Raw genomic sequence first — 11,789 nt, forward strand, 5'->3', positions numbered from 1 at the left:
ATCCACCATTCAACATTACTAATTCCATAATCATCCATTTATTCATCATTCTTCGCTGTCGGTTCATCTATCTGGGAGAATCATAGTAAAAGTATAGTTGCCCCTCACCCCCCTCCCCGATCTGCAACCGTCCTCCCCTTCCCTCCCTTACTCCCTCCCTCTCACCTTCCTACCACTTACACCTTCCCTCCCCCACTCTACTTTTACCCCTCCCTCCCTCTCTGTCCTCCTCCCAGTCCTTTCCCCTTCATTCCCCTTCTCACGCCTTCCCCCGACCCTCTCCTAATGCAAACTAGTTCTCCCTCCCCATCTAACCCTCCCACCCTTTTCCTGCCTCCCTCCCTTTGAACCCCTTCTTCTTTATCTCCCTTTCATTATCTCCCTCCACCTACTTCCCCCTCCCTCCAGTTTCCCCAGCCTCTCACCATTACCTTGACCTTAACCCCTCCATCCCTCCCTCTCTCACCCTTTCCTGCCACCCCTCCTTCACCCTTCCCTGCCTCACCCCTCCCTCATCATCCTCCCCTCTCCCTCCCTCTCCCCTGCCTCCCCTCCCCTCTCTCCCTCTTCCACCCCCTCCATCCCCTTCCGTTTTGTTTCTCTTCCTGTTTCCTGTGTTTCGACGACCTTTAACCTGACTGAACCAGGAAGGCTCAATCGTTCCTCGCGTCTTGTGCCTGAGGGTGAGGTTTCTTCGGTGGGGGGGGGGGCAGCTGGGGGTGAGGGGAGGCGGTGATTAGGGAGGTACGGTTCCAGGTGCAGGGTCAGGAGGGGAGGGAGGGAAGGCTGAAGCACAGATTTTGCCTGAAGTTGTTGGTGCTGGGAGGGGCCCAGCATTCGGAAGGGCAGGAGTGCAGGCAGAGCAGCGATCTCTCTCTTTGAGCCCCCTCTCTGTCTGTCTGTCTCTCTCTCTCTCTCTCCTCCCTCACTCTCTCCCTCAGTGCCCCCTCTCTCTGACACCCCTTCACTCTCTCTGTTTCTCAGAGCTGCCCTCTCCCTCACTCTCTGGCTCACCCCCTTTCTGCCCCCTCTCTCTCTCTCTGCCCCCTCTTCTATCCCACTCCCTCCTACTTTACCTCACTCTGCCTCCATCCACCCTTTATTCTATTCCTTTCTCTCCCCCTCCACACACCCTCAACCCCTCTCCCCTCCCCACACCCTCTCCCCTCTCCCCTCCCCTCACCCTCAACCCCTCTCCCCTCCCCACACCCTCTCCCCTCTCCCCTCCCCACACCCTCTCCCCTCTCTCCTCCTCCCCAGACCCTCTCCCCTCTCCCCTCCCCTCACCCTCTCCTCTCTCCCACTCCCCACACCCTCTCCCTCTCTCCCCCTCCCCAGACCCTCTCCCCTCTCCCCTCCCCTCACCCTCTCCTCTCTCCCCTCCCCACACACTCTCCCTCTCTCCCCTCCCCTCACCCTCTCCCCTCTCCCCTCCCCTCACCCTCTCCTCTCTCCCACTCCCCACACCCTCTCCCTCTCTCCCCCTCCCCAGACCCTCTCCCCTCTCCCCTCCCCTCACCCTCTCCTCTCTCCCCTCCCCACACACTCTCCCTCTCTCCCCCTCCTCACACCCTCTCCTCCTCTACACACCCTCACCCTCTCACCCCTCCCCACACCCTCGCACTCTCTCCCCTCTGTACACCCTCTCCCTCTCTCCCCTTCCCACACCCTCTCCCCATCTCTCCCTCCCCACAACCTCTCCCTCTCTCCCCCTCCCCACACCCTCTCTCCCTCCCCTCCTCACACTCTCTCCTCACACCCCCTCCCACACCCTCTTCTCCCTACGCCTCCTCACACACTCTCCCTCTCTCCCCGCCCCACACCCTCTCCCCATCTCCCGCTCTCCACACTCTCCCTCTCCCCCTCCGCACACCCTCTTCCCCTCCCACTCCCCACACACTCTCCTCTCTCCCCCCCACACCCTCTCCCCCTCTCCCCTCCCCAAACCCTCTCCTCTCTCCTCCTCCCCACACCCTCTCCCCCTCTCCACACCCTCGCCCTCTCTACCCTCCCCACACCCTCTCCCTCTCTCCCCTTCCCCACACCCTCTTCCCCTCCCCACACCCTCTCCCCTCTCCCCACACCCTCTCCCTCTCTCCCCCTCCCCACACCCTCCCCCTCTCTCCCCTTCCCCACACCCTCTTCCCCTCCCCACACCCTCTCCACTCTCCACACACCCTCTCCCTCTCTCCCCCTCGCCACACCCTCGCCCTCTCTCCCCTCCCCACACCCTCTCCCTCTCACCCCCTCCTCACACCCTCTCCTCCTCTACACACCCTCGCCCTCTCTCCCCTCCCCACACCCTCGCACTCTCTCCCCTCCCCCACACCCTCTCCCCCTCTCCCCTCCCCACACCCTCGCCCTCTCTCCCCTCCTCACACCCTCTCCCTCCTCCCAACACCCTCGCCCTCTCTTCCCTCCCCACACCCTCTCCCCACTCCCCACACCCTCTCACTCTCTCCCCCTCCTCACACCCTCTCCTCCTCTACACACCCTCACCCTCTCACCCCTCCCCACACCCTCGCACTCTCTCCCCTCTGTACACCCTCCCCCTCTCTCCCCTCCCCACACCCTCACCCTCTCTCCCCTCCCCACACCCTCACCCTCTCTCCCCTCCCCACACCATCTCCCTCCTCCCCACACCCTCTCCCTCTCTCCCCTTCCCCACACCCTCACCCTCTCTCCCCTTCCCACACCCTCTCCCCATCTCTTCCTCCCCACAACCTCTCCCTCTCTCCCCCTCCCCACACCCTCTTTCCCTCCCCTCCTCACACCCTCTCCTCACACCCACACCCTCTTCTCCCTACGCCTCCTCACACACTCTCCCTCTCTCCCCGCCCCACACCCTCTCCCCATCTCCCCCTCCCCACACCCTCTCCCTCTCTCACCCTCCCCACACCTCTCTCCCTCCCCCCTCCCCACACCATCTCCTCTCTCCCGCTCTCCACACTCTCCCTCTCCCCCTCCGCACACCCTCTTCCCCTCCCACTCCCCACACACTCTCCTCTCTCCCCCCCACACCCTCTCCCCTCTCCCCTCCCCAAACCCTCTCCTCTCTCCTCCTCCCCACACCCTCTCCCCCTCTCCACACCCTCGCCCTCTCTACCCTCCCCACACCCTCTCCCTCTCTCCCCTTCCCCACACCCTCTTCCCCTCCCCACACCCTCTCCCCTCTCCCCACACCCTCTCCCTCTCTCCCCCTCCCCACACCCTCCCCCTCTCTCCCCTTCCAGACACCCTCTTCCCTCCCCACACCCTCTCCCCTCTCCCCACACCCTCTCCCTCTCTCCCCTTCCCCACACCCTCTTCCCCTCCCCACACCCTCTCCCCTCTCCCCACACCCTCTCCCTCTCTCCCCCTCCCCACACCCTCTTCCCCTCCCCCCACCCTCTCCACTCTCCACACACCCTCTCCCTCTCTCCCCCTCCCCACACCCTCGCCCTCTCTAACCTCCCCACACCCTCTACTCTCTCTCCTCCCCACACTCTCTCCCTCTCTCCCCCTCACCACACCCTCACCCTCTCTCCCCTTCCCCACACCCTCTTCCCCTCCCCACACCCTCTCCCCTCTCCCCACACCCTCTCCCTCTCTCCCCCTCCCCACACCCTCTCCCTCTCTCCCCTTCCAGACACCCTCTTCCCCTCCCCACACCCTCTCCACTCCCCACACACCCTCTCCCTCTCTACCCCTCCCCACACCCTCGCCCTCTCTCCCCTCCCCACACCCTCTCCCTCTCTCCCCTCTCCCCACACCCTCTCCCTCTCTCCCCCTCCCCACACCCTCTCCCTCTCTCCCCTTCCCCACACCCTCTTCCCCTCCCCACACCCTCTCCACTCCCCACACACCCTCTCCCTCTCTACCCCTCCCCACACCCTCGCCCTCTCTCCCCTCCCCACACCCTCTCCCTCTCTCCCCCTCCTCACACCCTCTCCTCCTCTACACACCCTCGCCCTCTCTCCCCTCCCCACACCCCTCTCCCTCTCTCCCCCTCCCCACACCCTCGCCCTCTCTAACCTCCCCACACCCTCTCCTCTCTCTCCTCCCCACTCTCTCTCCCTCTCTCCCCCTCACCACACCCTCACCCTCTCTCCCCTTCCCACACCCTCTCCCCATCTCCCCCTCCCCACACCCTCTCCCTCTCTCCCCCTCCCAACACCCATTCCCCCTCCCCTCCCCACACTCTCCCCCTCCCGACACCCTGTTCTCCCTCCCCCTCCCCACACCCTCTCCCTCTCTCACCTCCCCACACCCTCTTCCCCTCTCTCCCTCCTCACACTCTCTCCCACTCTCCCCCTCCCCAGACCCTCTCCCCCTCCCCTCCTCAAACCCTCTTCCTCTCTCCCCTCCCCCTCTCTCACTCCCGACACCCCTGTCCCTCTCTCCCCCTCCTCACACACTCTCTCCCCCCCTCCACACACCCTCTCCCCCTCTCCCCTCCCCATACCCTCTCCCTCTCCCCGTCCCCACAACCTCTCCCCCTCTCCCCCTCTCCCCCTCCCCACACTCTCCCCCCTCTCCGACTCTCCACACCCTCTCTCTCTCTCCCACTCCCCACACGTTCTCCCCCTCGCCTCCTCACGCCCTTTCCCTCTCTCCCCTCCCCACACCCTCTGCCACTGTCTCCCTCCTCACACCATCTCTCTCTCTCCCCCTCCCCACACCCTCTCCACCTCCCGGCCCCACACTCTCTCCTCACTCCCTCTCCCCACACTCTCTTCTCCCTCCGCCTCCCCACACCCTCTCGCTCTCTCCCCTCCCCAAAGCTCTCCCCCTCCCCACACCCTCTCGCTCTCTCCCCTCCCCACAGCCTCTCCCCCTCACCACACCCTCTTCCCCTCTCTCCCTCCTCACACTCTCTCCCACTCTCCCCCTCCCCAGACCCTCTCCCCCTCCCCTCCTCAAACCCTCTTCCTCTCTCCCCTCCCCCTCTCTCACTCCCGACACCCTGTCCCTCTCTCCCCCTCCTCACACACTCTCCCCCCCTCCACACACCCTCTCCCCCTCTCCCCTCCCCATACCCTCTCCCTCTCCCCGTCCCCACAACCTCTCCCCCTCTCCCCCTCTCCCCTCCCCACACCCTCTCCCGCTCCCCTTGCCGACACCCCCTCACACTCTCCCCTCCAAACACCTCTCCCCCTCCCCCACCCGACACCATCTCCTCTCTCCCCTCCCCACACCTTCTCCTCTCTCCCCCTCCCCACATCCTCTACCCCGTCTCCTCTCCCCACACATACTCTCCTCTCTCACCTTCCCCGCACCCTCTCCCCCTCTCCCCTCCCCACACCCTCTTCTCTCTCCCCCATACCCTCTCCCCTTCTCCCCTCCCCAAACCCTCTCCTCTCTCCCCCTCCCCACACCTCTCCTCCGCCCCACACCCTCTCCCCCTATCCCCTCCCCACACCCTCTCCCTCCCCCCTCCGCACACACACTCCTCTCTCCCCCTTTCCCACACCTTCTCCCCTCTCCCCTCCCCACACCCTGTCCCCTCCCCACACACACTCCGCTCTCACCCACCACACACCCTCTCCCCCTCTCTCCTCCCCACACCTTCTCCCTTTCTCTCCTCCCCACACCCACTCCCTCTCTCCCCCTCCACAGACCCTCTCCCCTTCCCCTCCTCACACCCTCTCCCTCTCTCTCCCTCCCCACACACACTCCTCTCTCACTCTCCCCACACCTTTTCCCCCTCTCCCCTTCCCACACCCTCTCCCTCTCTCCCCTCCCAACACCCTCTCCCCCCTCCCCACACCCTCTCACACTCTCCCCACCACACACCCTCTCCCTCTCTTCCTTACCCACATCCTCTCCCCCTCTCCCCTCCCCACACCGTCTCCCCCTCTCCCCTCCCAACACCCTCTCCCTCTCTCCCCTCCCAACACCCTCTCCCTCTCTCCCCTCCCAACACCCTCTGCCTCCTCCCCACACCCTCTCCCTTTCTCCCCTCCCCACACCCTCTCCCTTCTCCCCTCCCCACATCCTCTCCCACTCTCCCCCCCCCACACACGCTCCTCTCTCACACTCCACACACCTTCTCCCCCTCTCCCCTCCCCCACACCCTCTCCCTCTCTCCCCTCCACACTCCTGCTCCCTCTCTTCCCTACCCTCACCCTCTCCCCCTCTCCCCTCCCCACACCCTCTCAAACCTCCCCAAACCCTCTCAAACCTCCCCAAACCCTCTCCCTTTCTCCTCTCCCCACACCCTCTCCTCTCTTTCCTCCCCACATCCTCTCCCCCTCCCCTCACCCTCTCCCCATCCCCACACTCTCCCCCTCTCCGACTCTCCACACCCCTCTCTCTCTCTCCCACTCCCCACACGTTCTCCCCCTCGCCTCCTCACGCCCTTTCCCCCCTCCCCCCCTCCCCACACCCTCTCCCCCCTACCCACACCGTCTCTCCCTCTCCCTCCCCACACCCTCTCAAACCTCCCCAAACCCTCTCCCTCTCTCCCCTCCCAACACTCTCTGCCCCCTCCCCACACCCCTCTCCCTTTCTCCTCTCCCCACACCCTCTCCTCTCTCCCCTCCCCACATCCTCTCCCCCTCCCCTCACCCTCTCCCCATCCCCACACTCTCCCCCTCTCCGACTCTCCACACCCTCTCTCTCTCTCCCACTCCCCACACGTTCTCCCCCTCGCCTCCTCACGCCCTTTCCCTCTCTCCCCTCCCCACACCCTCTGCCACTGTCTCCCTCCTCACACCATCTCTCTCTCTCCCCCTCCCCACACCCTCTCCACCTCCCGGCCCCACACTCTCTCCTCACTCCCCCTCCCCACACTCTCTTCTCCCTCCGCCTCCCCACACCCTCTCGCTCTCTCCCCTCCCCAAAGCTCTCCCCCTCCCCACACCCTCTCGCTCTCTCCCCTCCCCACAGCCTCTCCCCCTCACCACACCCTCTCCCTCTCTCCCCGCTCCACACCCTCTCCCCATCTCCCCCTCCCCACACCCTCTCACCCTTCCCTCCCCACACCCTCTCCTCTCTCCCCCCACACCCTCTCCCACTCTCCCACCCCAAACCCTCTCCTCTCTCCTCCACCCCACACCCTCTTCCCCTCCCCACACCCTCTCCACTCTCCACACACCCTCTCCCTCTCTCCCCCTCCCCACACCCTCGCCCTCTCTAACCTCCCCACACCCTCTCCTCTCTCTCCTCCCCACACTCTCTCCCTCTCTCCCCCTCACCACACCCTCACCCTCTCTCCCCTTCCCACACCCTCTCCCCATCTCCCCCTCCCCACACCCTCTCCCTCTCTCACCCTCCCCGCACCCTCTCCTCCCTCCCCCTCCCCACACCATCTCCTTTCTCCCGCTCTCCACACTCTCCCTCTCCCCCTCCCCACACACTCTCCCTCCTCCCCACACCCTATCCCTCTCTCCCACTCCCCACACATTCTCCCCCTCGCCTCCTCACGCCCTTTCCCTCTCTCCCCTCCCCACACCCTCTGCCCCTGTCTCCCTCCTCACACCATCTCTCTCTCTCCCCCCTCCCCACACCCTCTCCCCCTCCCGGCCCCACACTCTCTCCTCACTCCCGCTCCCCACACTCTCTTCTCCCTCCACCTCCCCACACCCTCTCGCTCTCTCCCCTCCCCACAGCCTCTCCCCCTCACCACACCCTCTCCTCTCTCCCTCTCCCCCACACCCTCTCCTTCTCTCCCCGCTCCACACCCTCTCCCCATCTCCCCCTCCCCACACCCTCTCACCCTTCCCCTCCCCACACCCCTCTCCTCTCTCCCCCCACACCCTCTCCCACTCTCCCCTCCCCAAACCCTCTCCTCTCTCCTCCACCCCACACCCTTGCCCTCCCTCCCCTCCCCACACTCTCCCTCCTCCCCACACCCTATCCCTCTCTCCCCCTCCCCACACCCTCTCCACCTCTACACACCCTCGCCCTCTCTCCCCTCCCCATACCCTCTCCCCCTCCCCATACCCTCGCCCTCTCTCCCCTCACCACACCCTCTCCCCCTCTCCCCTCCCCATACCCTCTCACTCCTACCTCCCCACACAAACTCCTCTCTCTCCCTCACCACACCCTCTCCTCTCTCCCCCTCTCCGCACCCTCTCCCCCCTCCCCTCCCCACACCCACTCCTCTCTCCCCTCCCCACACCCTCTCCCCCTCCCCACACTCTCCCCCTCTCCCCTTCCCCACAACCTCTCCCTCTCTCCCTCTCCCCACACCCTCTCTCTGTCTCCCCCTCCCCACATGCTCTCCTCTCCCCTCCTCACACTCTCTCCCTCTCTCCCCCTCCCCAGACCATCTCCCCCTCCCCTCCTCACACCCTCTCCCGCTCTCCCCTCCCCACATCCTCTGCCCCTCTCTCCTTCTCCACACCCTCTCCCTCTCTACCCCTCCCCACACCCTCACCCCCTCTCCCCTCCCCACACCCTCTCCCCTCTCTCCCCCTCCCCACACACAATCCTCTCTCCCCCTCCCCACACCTTTTCCCCCTCTCCCCTTCCCCACACCCTCTCCCCCTCTCCCCTCCCCACACGCACACTCCTCTCTCACCCTCCACACAACTTCTCCCCCTCTCGCCTCCCCACACCCTCTCCCCCTCTTCCCTCCCCACACCCTCTCCCCATTTCCCCTCCCCACACCCTCTCAACCTCCCCACACCCTCTCCCTCTCTCCCCTCCCCACACCTCTCCCCCTCTCCCCTCCCCACATACACTCCTCTCTCACCCTCCACACACCTTCTCCTCCTCCCCTCCCCACACCCTCTCCCTCTCTCCCCTCCACACACCCTCTCCTCTCTTCCCTACCCTCACCCTCTCCCCCTCTCGCCTCCCACACCCTCTCCCCCTCTTCCCTCGCCACACCCTCTCCCCATTTCCCCTCCCCACACCCTCTCAACCTCCCCACACCCTCTCCCTCTCTCCCCTCCCCACACCCTCTCCCCTCTCCCCTCCCCACATACACTCCTCTCTCACCCTCCACACACCCTCTCCCTCTCTCCCCTCCACACACCCTCTCCCTCTCTTCCCTACCCTCACCCTCTACCACTCTCCCCTCCCCACACCCTCTCAACCCTCCCCACACCCTCTCCCTCTCTCCCCTCCCAACACCCTCTCCCCCCTCCCCACACCCTCTAACTCTCTCCCCTCCACACACCCTCTCCTTCTCTTCCCTACCCACACCGTCTCCCCCTCTCCCCCCCCACACCCTCTCCCTCTCACCCCTCCCAACACCTTCTGCCCCCTCCCCACACCCTCTCCCTTTCTCCCCTCCCCAGACCCTCTCCTCTCTCCCCTCCACACATCCTCTCCCCTCCACACATCCTCTCCCCCTCTCCCCTCCCCACACACACTCCGCTCTCACCCTCCACACACCTTCTCCCCCTCTCCCCTCCCCACACCCTCTCAACCCTCCCCAAACCCTCTCCCTCTTTCCCCTCCCAACACCCTCTCCCCCCTCCCCACACCCTCTCACTCTCTCCCCTCCACACACCCTCTCCCTCTCTTCCCTACCCTCACCCTCTCCCCCTCTCGCCTCCCCACACCCTCTCCCCCTCTTCCCTCGCCACACCCTCTCCCCATTTCCCCTCCCCCACACCCTCTCAACCTCCCCACACCCTCTCCCTCTCTCCCCTCCCCACACCCCTCTCCCCCTCTCCCTTCCCCACATACACTCCTCTCTCACCCTCCACACACCTTCTCCCCCTCTCCCCCTCCCCACACACCTTCTCCCCCTCTCCCCTCCACACACCCTCTCCCTCTCTTCCCTACCCTCACCCTCTCCCCCTCTCGCCTCCCCACACCCTCTCCCCCTCTCCCCTCCCCACACCCTCTCCCCCTCTCCCTTCCCCACATACACTCCTCTCTCACCCTCCACACACCTTCTCCCCCTCTCCCCTCCCCACACCCTCTCCCTCTCTCCCCTCCACACACCCTCTCCGTCTCTTCCCTACCCTCACCCTCTCCCACTCTCCCCTCCCCACACCCTCTCAACCCTCCCCACACCCTCTCCCTCTCTCCCCTCCCAACACCCCTCTCCCCCTCCCCACACCCTCTCACTCTCTCCCCTCCACACACCCTCTCCTTCTCTTCCCTACCCACACCGTCTCCCCCTCTCCCCCCCCACACCCTCTCCCTCTCACCCCTCCCAACACCCTCTGCCCCCTCCCCACACCCTCTCCTTTCTCCCCTCCCCAGACCCTCTCCTCTCTCCCCTCCACACATCCTCTCCCCCCTCCCCTCCCCACACACACTCCTCTCTCACCCTCCACACACCTTCTCCCCCTCTCCCCTCCCCACACCCTCTCAACCCTCCCCACACCCTCTCCCTCTCTCTCCCTCCTCACACTCTCTCCCACTCTCCCCCTCCCCAGACCCTCTCCCCCTCCCCTCCTCAAACCCTCTTCCTCTCTCCCCTCCCCCCTCTCTCTCACTCTCCCGACACCCTGTCCCTCTCTCCCCCTCCTCACACACTCTCCCCCCTCCACACACCCTCTCCCCCTCTCCCCTCCCCATACCCTCTCCCTCTCCCCGTCCCCACAACCTCTCCCCCTCTCCCCCTCTCCCCCTCCCCACACTCTCCCCCTCTCACCCCCTCCCCACACCCTCTCCTGCTCCCCTTGCCGACACCCCCCTCACACTCTCCCCTCCAAACACCTCTCCCCCTCCCCCACCCGACACCATCTCCTCTCTCCCCCTCCCTACACCTTCTCCTCTCTCCCCCTCCCCACATCCTCTACCCCGTCTCCTCTCCCCACACATACTCTCCTCTCTCACCTTCCCCGCACCCTCTCCCCCTCTCCCCTCCCCACACCCTCTTCTCTCTCCCCCATACCCTCTCCCCTTCTCCCCTCCCCAAACCCTCTCCTCTCTCCCCCTCCCCACACCTCTCCTCCGCCCCACACCCTCTCCCCCTATCCCCTCCCCACACCCTCTCCCTCCCCCCTCCGCACACACACTCCTCTCTCCCCCTTTCCCACACCTTCTCCCCTCTCCCCTCCCCACACCCTGTCCCCTCCCCACACACACTCCGCTCTCACCCACCACACACCCTCTCCCCCTCTCTCCTCCCCACACCTTCTCCCTTTCTCTCCTCCCCACACCCACTCCCTCTCTCCCCCTCCACAGACCCTCTCCCCTTCCCCTCCTCACACCCCTCTCCCTCTCTCTCCCTCCCCACACACACTCCTCTCTCACTCTCCCCACACCTTTTCCCCCTCTCCCCTTCCCCACACCCTCTCCCTCTCTTCCCTCCACACACCCTCTCCCCATCTCCCCTCCCCACACCCTCTCCCTCTCTCCCCTCCCAACACCCTCCCCCCCCTCCCCACACCCTCTCACACTCTCCCCTCCCCACACCGTCTCCCCCTCTCCCCCTCCCAACACCCTCTCCCTCTCTCCCCTCCCAACACCCTCTGCCTCCTCCCCACACCCTCTCCCTTTCTCCCCTCCCCACACCCTCTCCCTTCTCCCCTCCCCACATCCTCTCCCACTCTCCCCCCCCCCACACACGCTCCTCTCTCACACTCCACACACCTTCTCCCCCTCTCCCCTCCCCACACCCTCTCCCTCTCTCCCCTCCACACTCCTGCTCCCTCTCTTCCCTACCCTCACCCTCTCCCCCTCTCCCCTCCCCACACCCTCTCAAACCTCCCCAAACCCTCTCAAACCTCCCCAAACCCTCTCCCTTTCTCCTCTCCCCACACCCTCTCCTCTCTCCCCTCCCCACATCCTCTCCCCCTCCCCTCACCCTCTCCCCATCCCCACACTCTCCCCCTCTCCGACTCTCCACACCCTCTCTCTCTCTCCCACTCCCCACACGTTCTCCCCCCTCGCCT

The sequence above is a fragment of the Mobula birostris genome, unplaced genomic scaffold (genome assembly GCF_030028105.1).
Source record: "Mobula birostris isolate sMobBir1 unplaced genomic scaffold, sMobBir1.hap1 scaffold_751, whole genome shotgun sequence".
NCBI lineage: Eukaryota > Metazoa > Chordata > Chondrichthyes > Myliobatiformes > Myliobatidae > Mobula > Mobula birostris.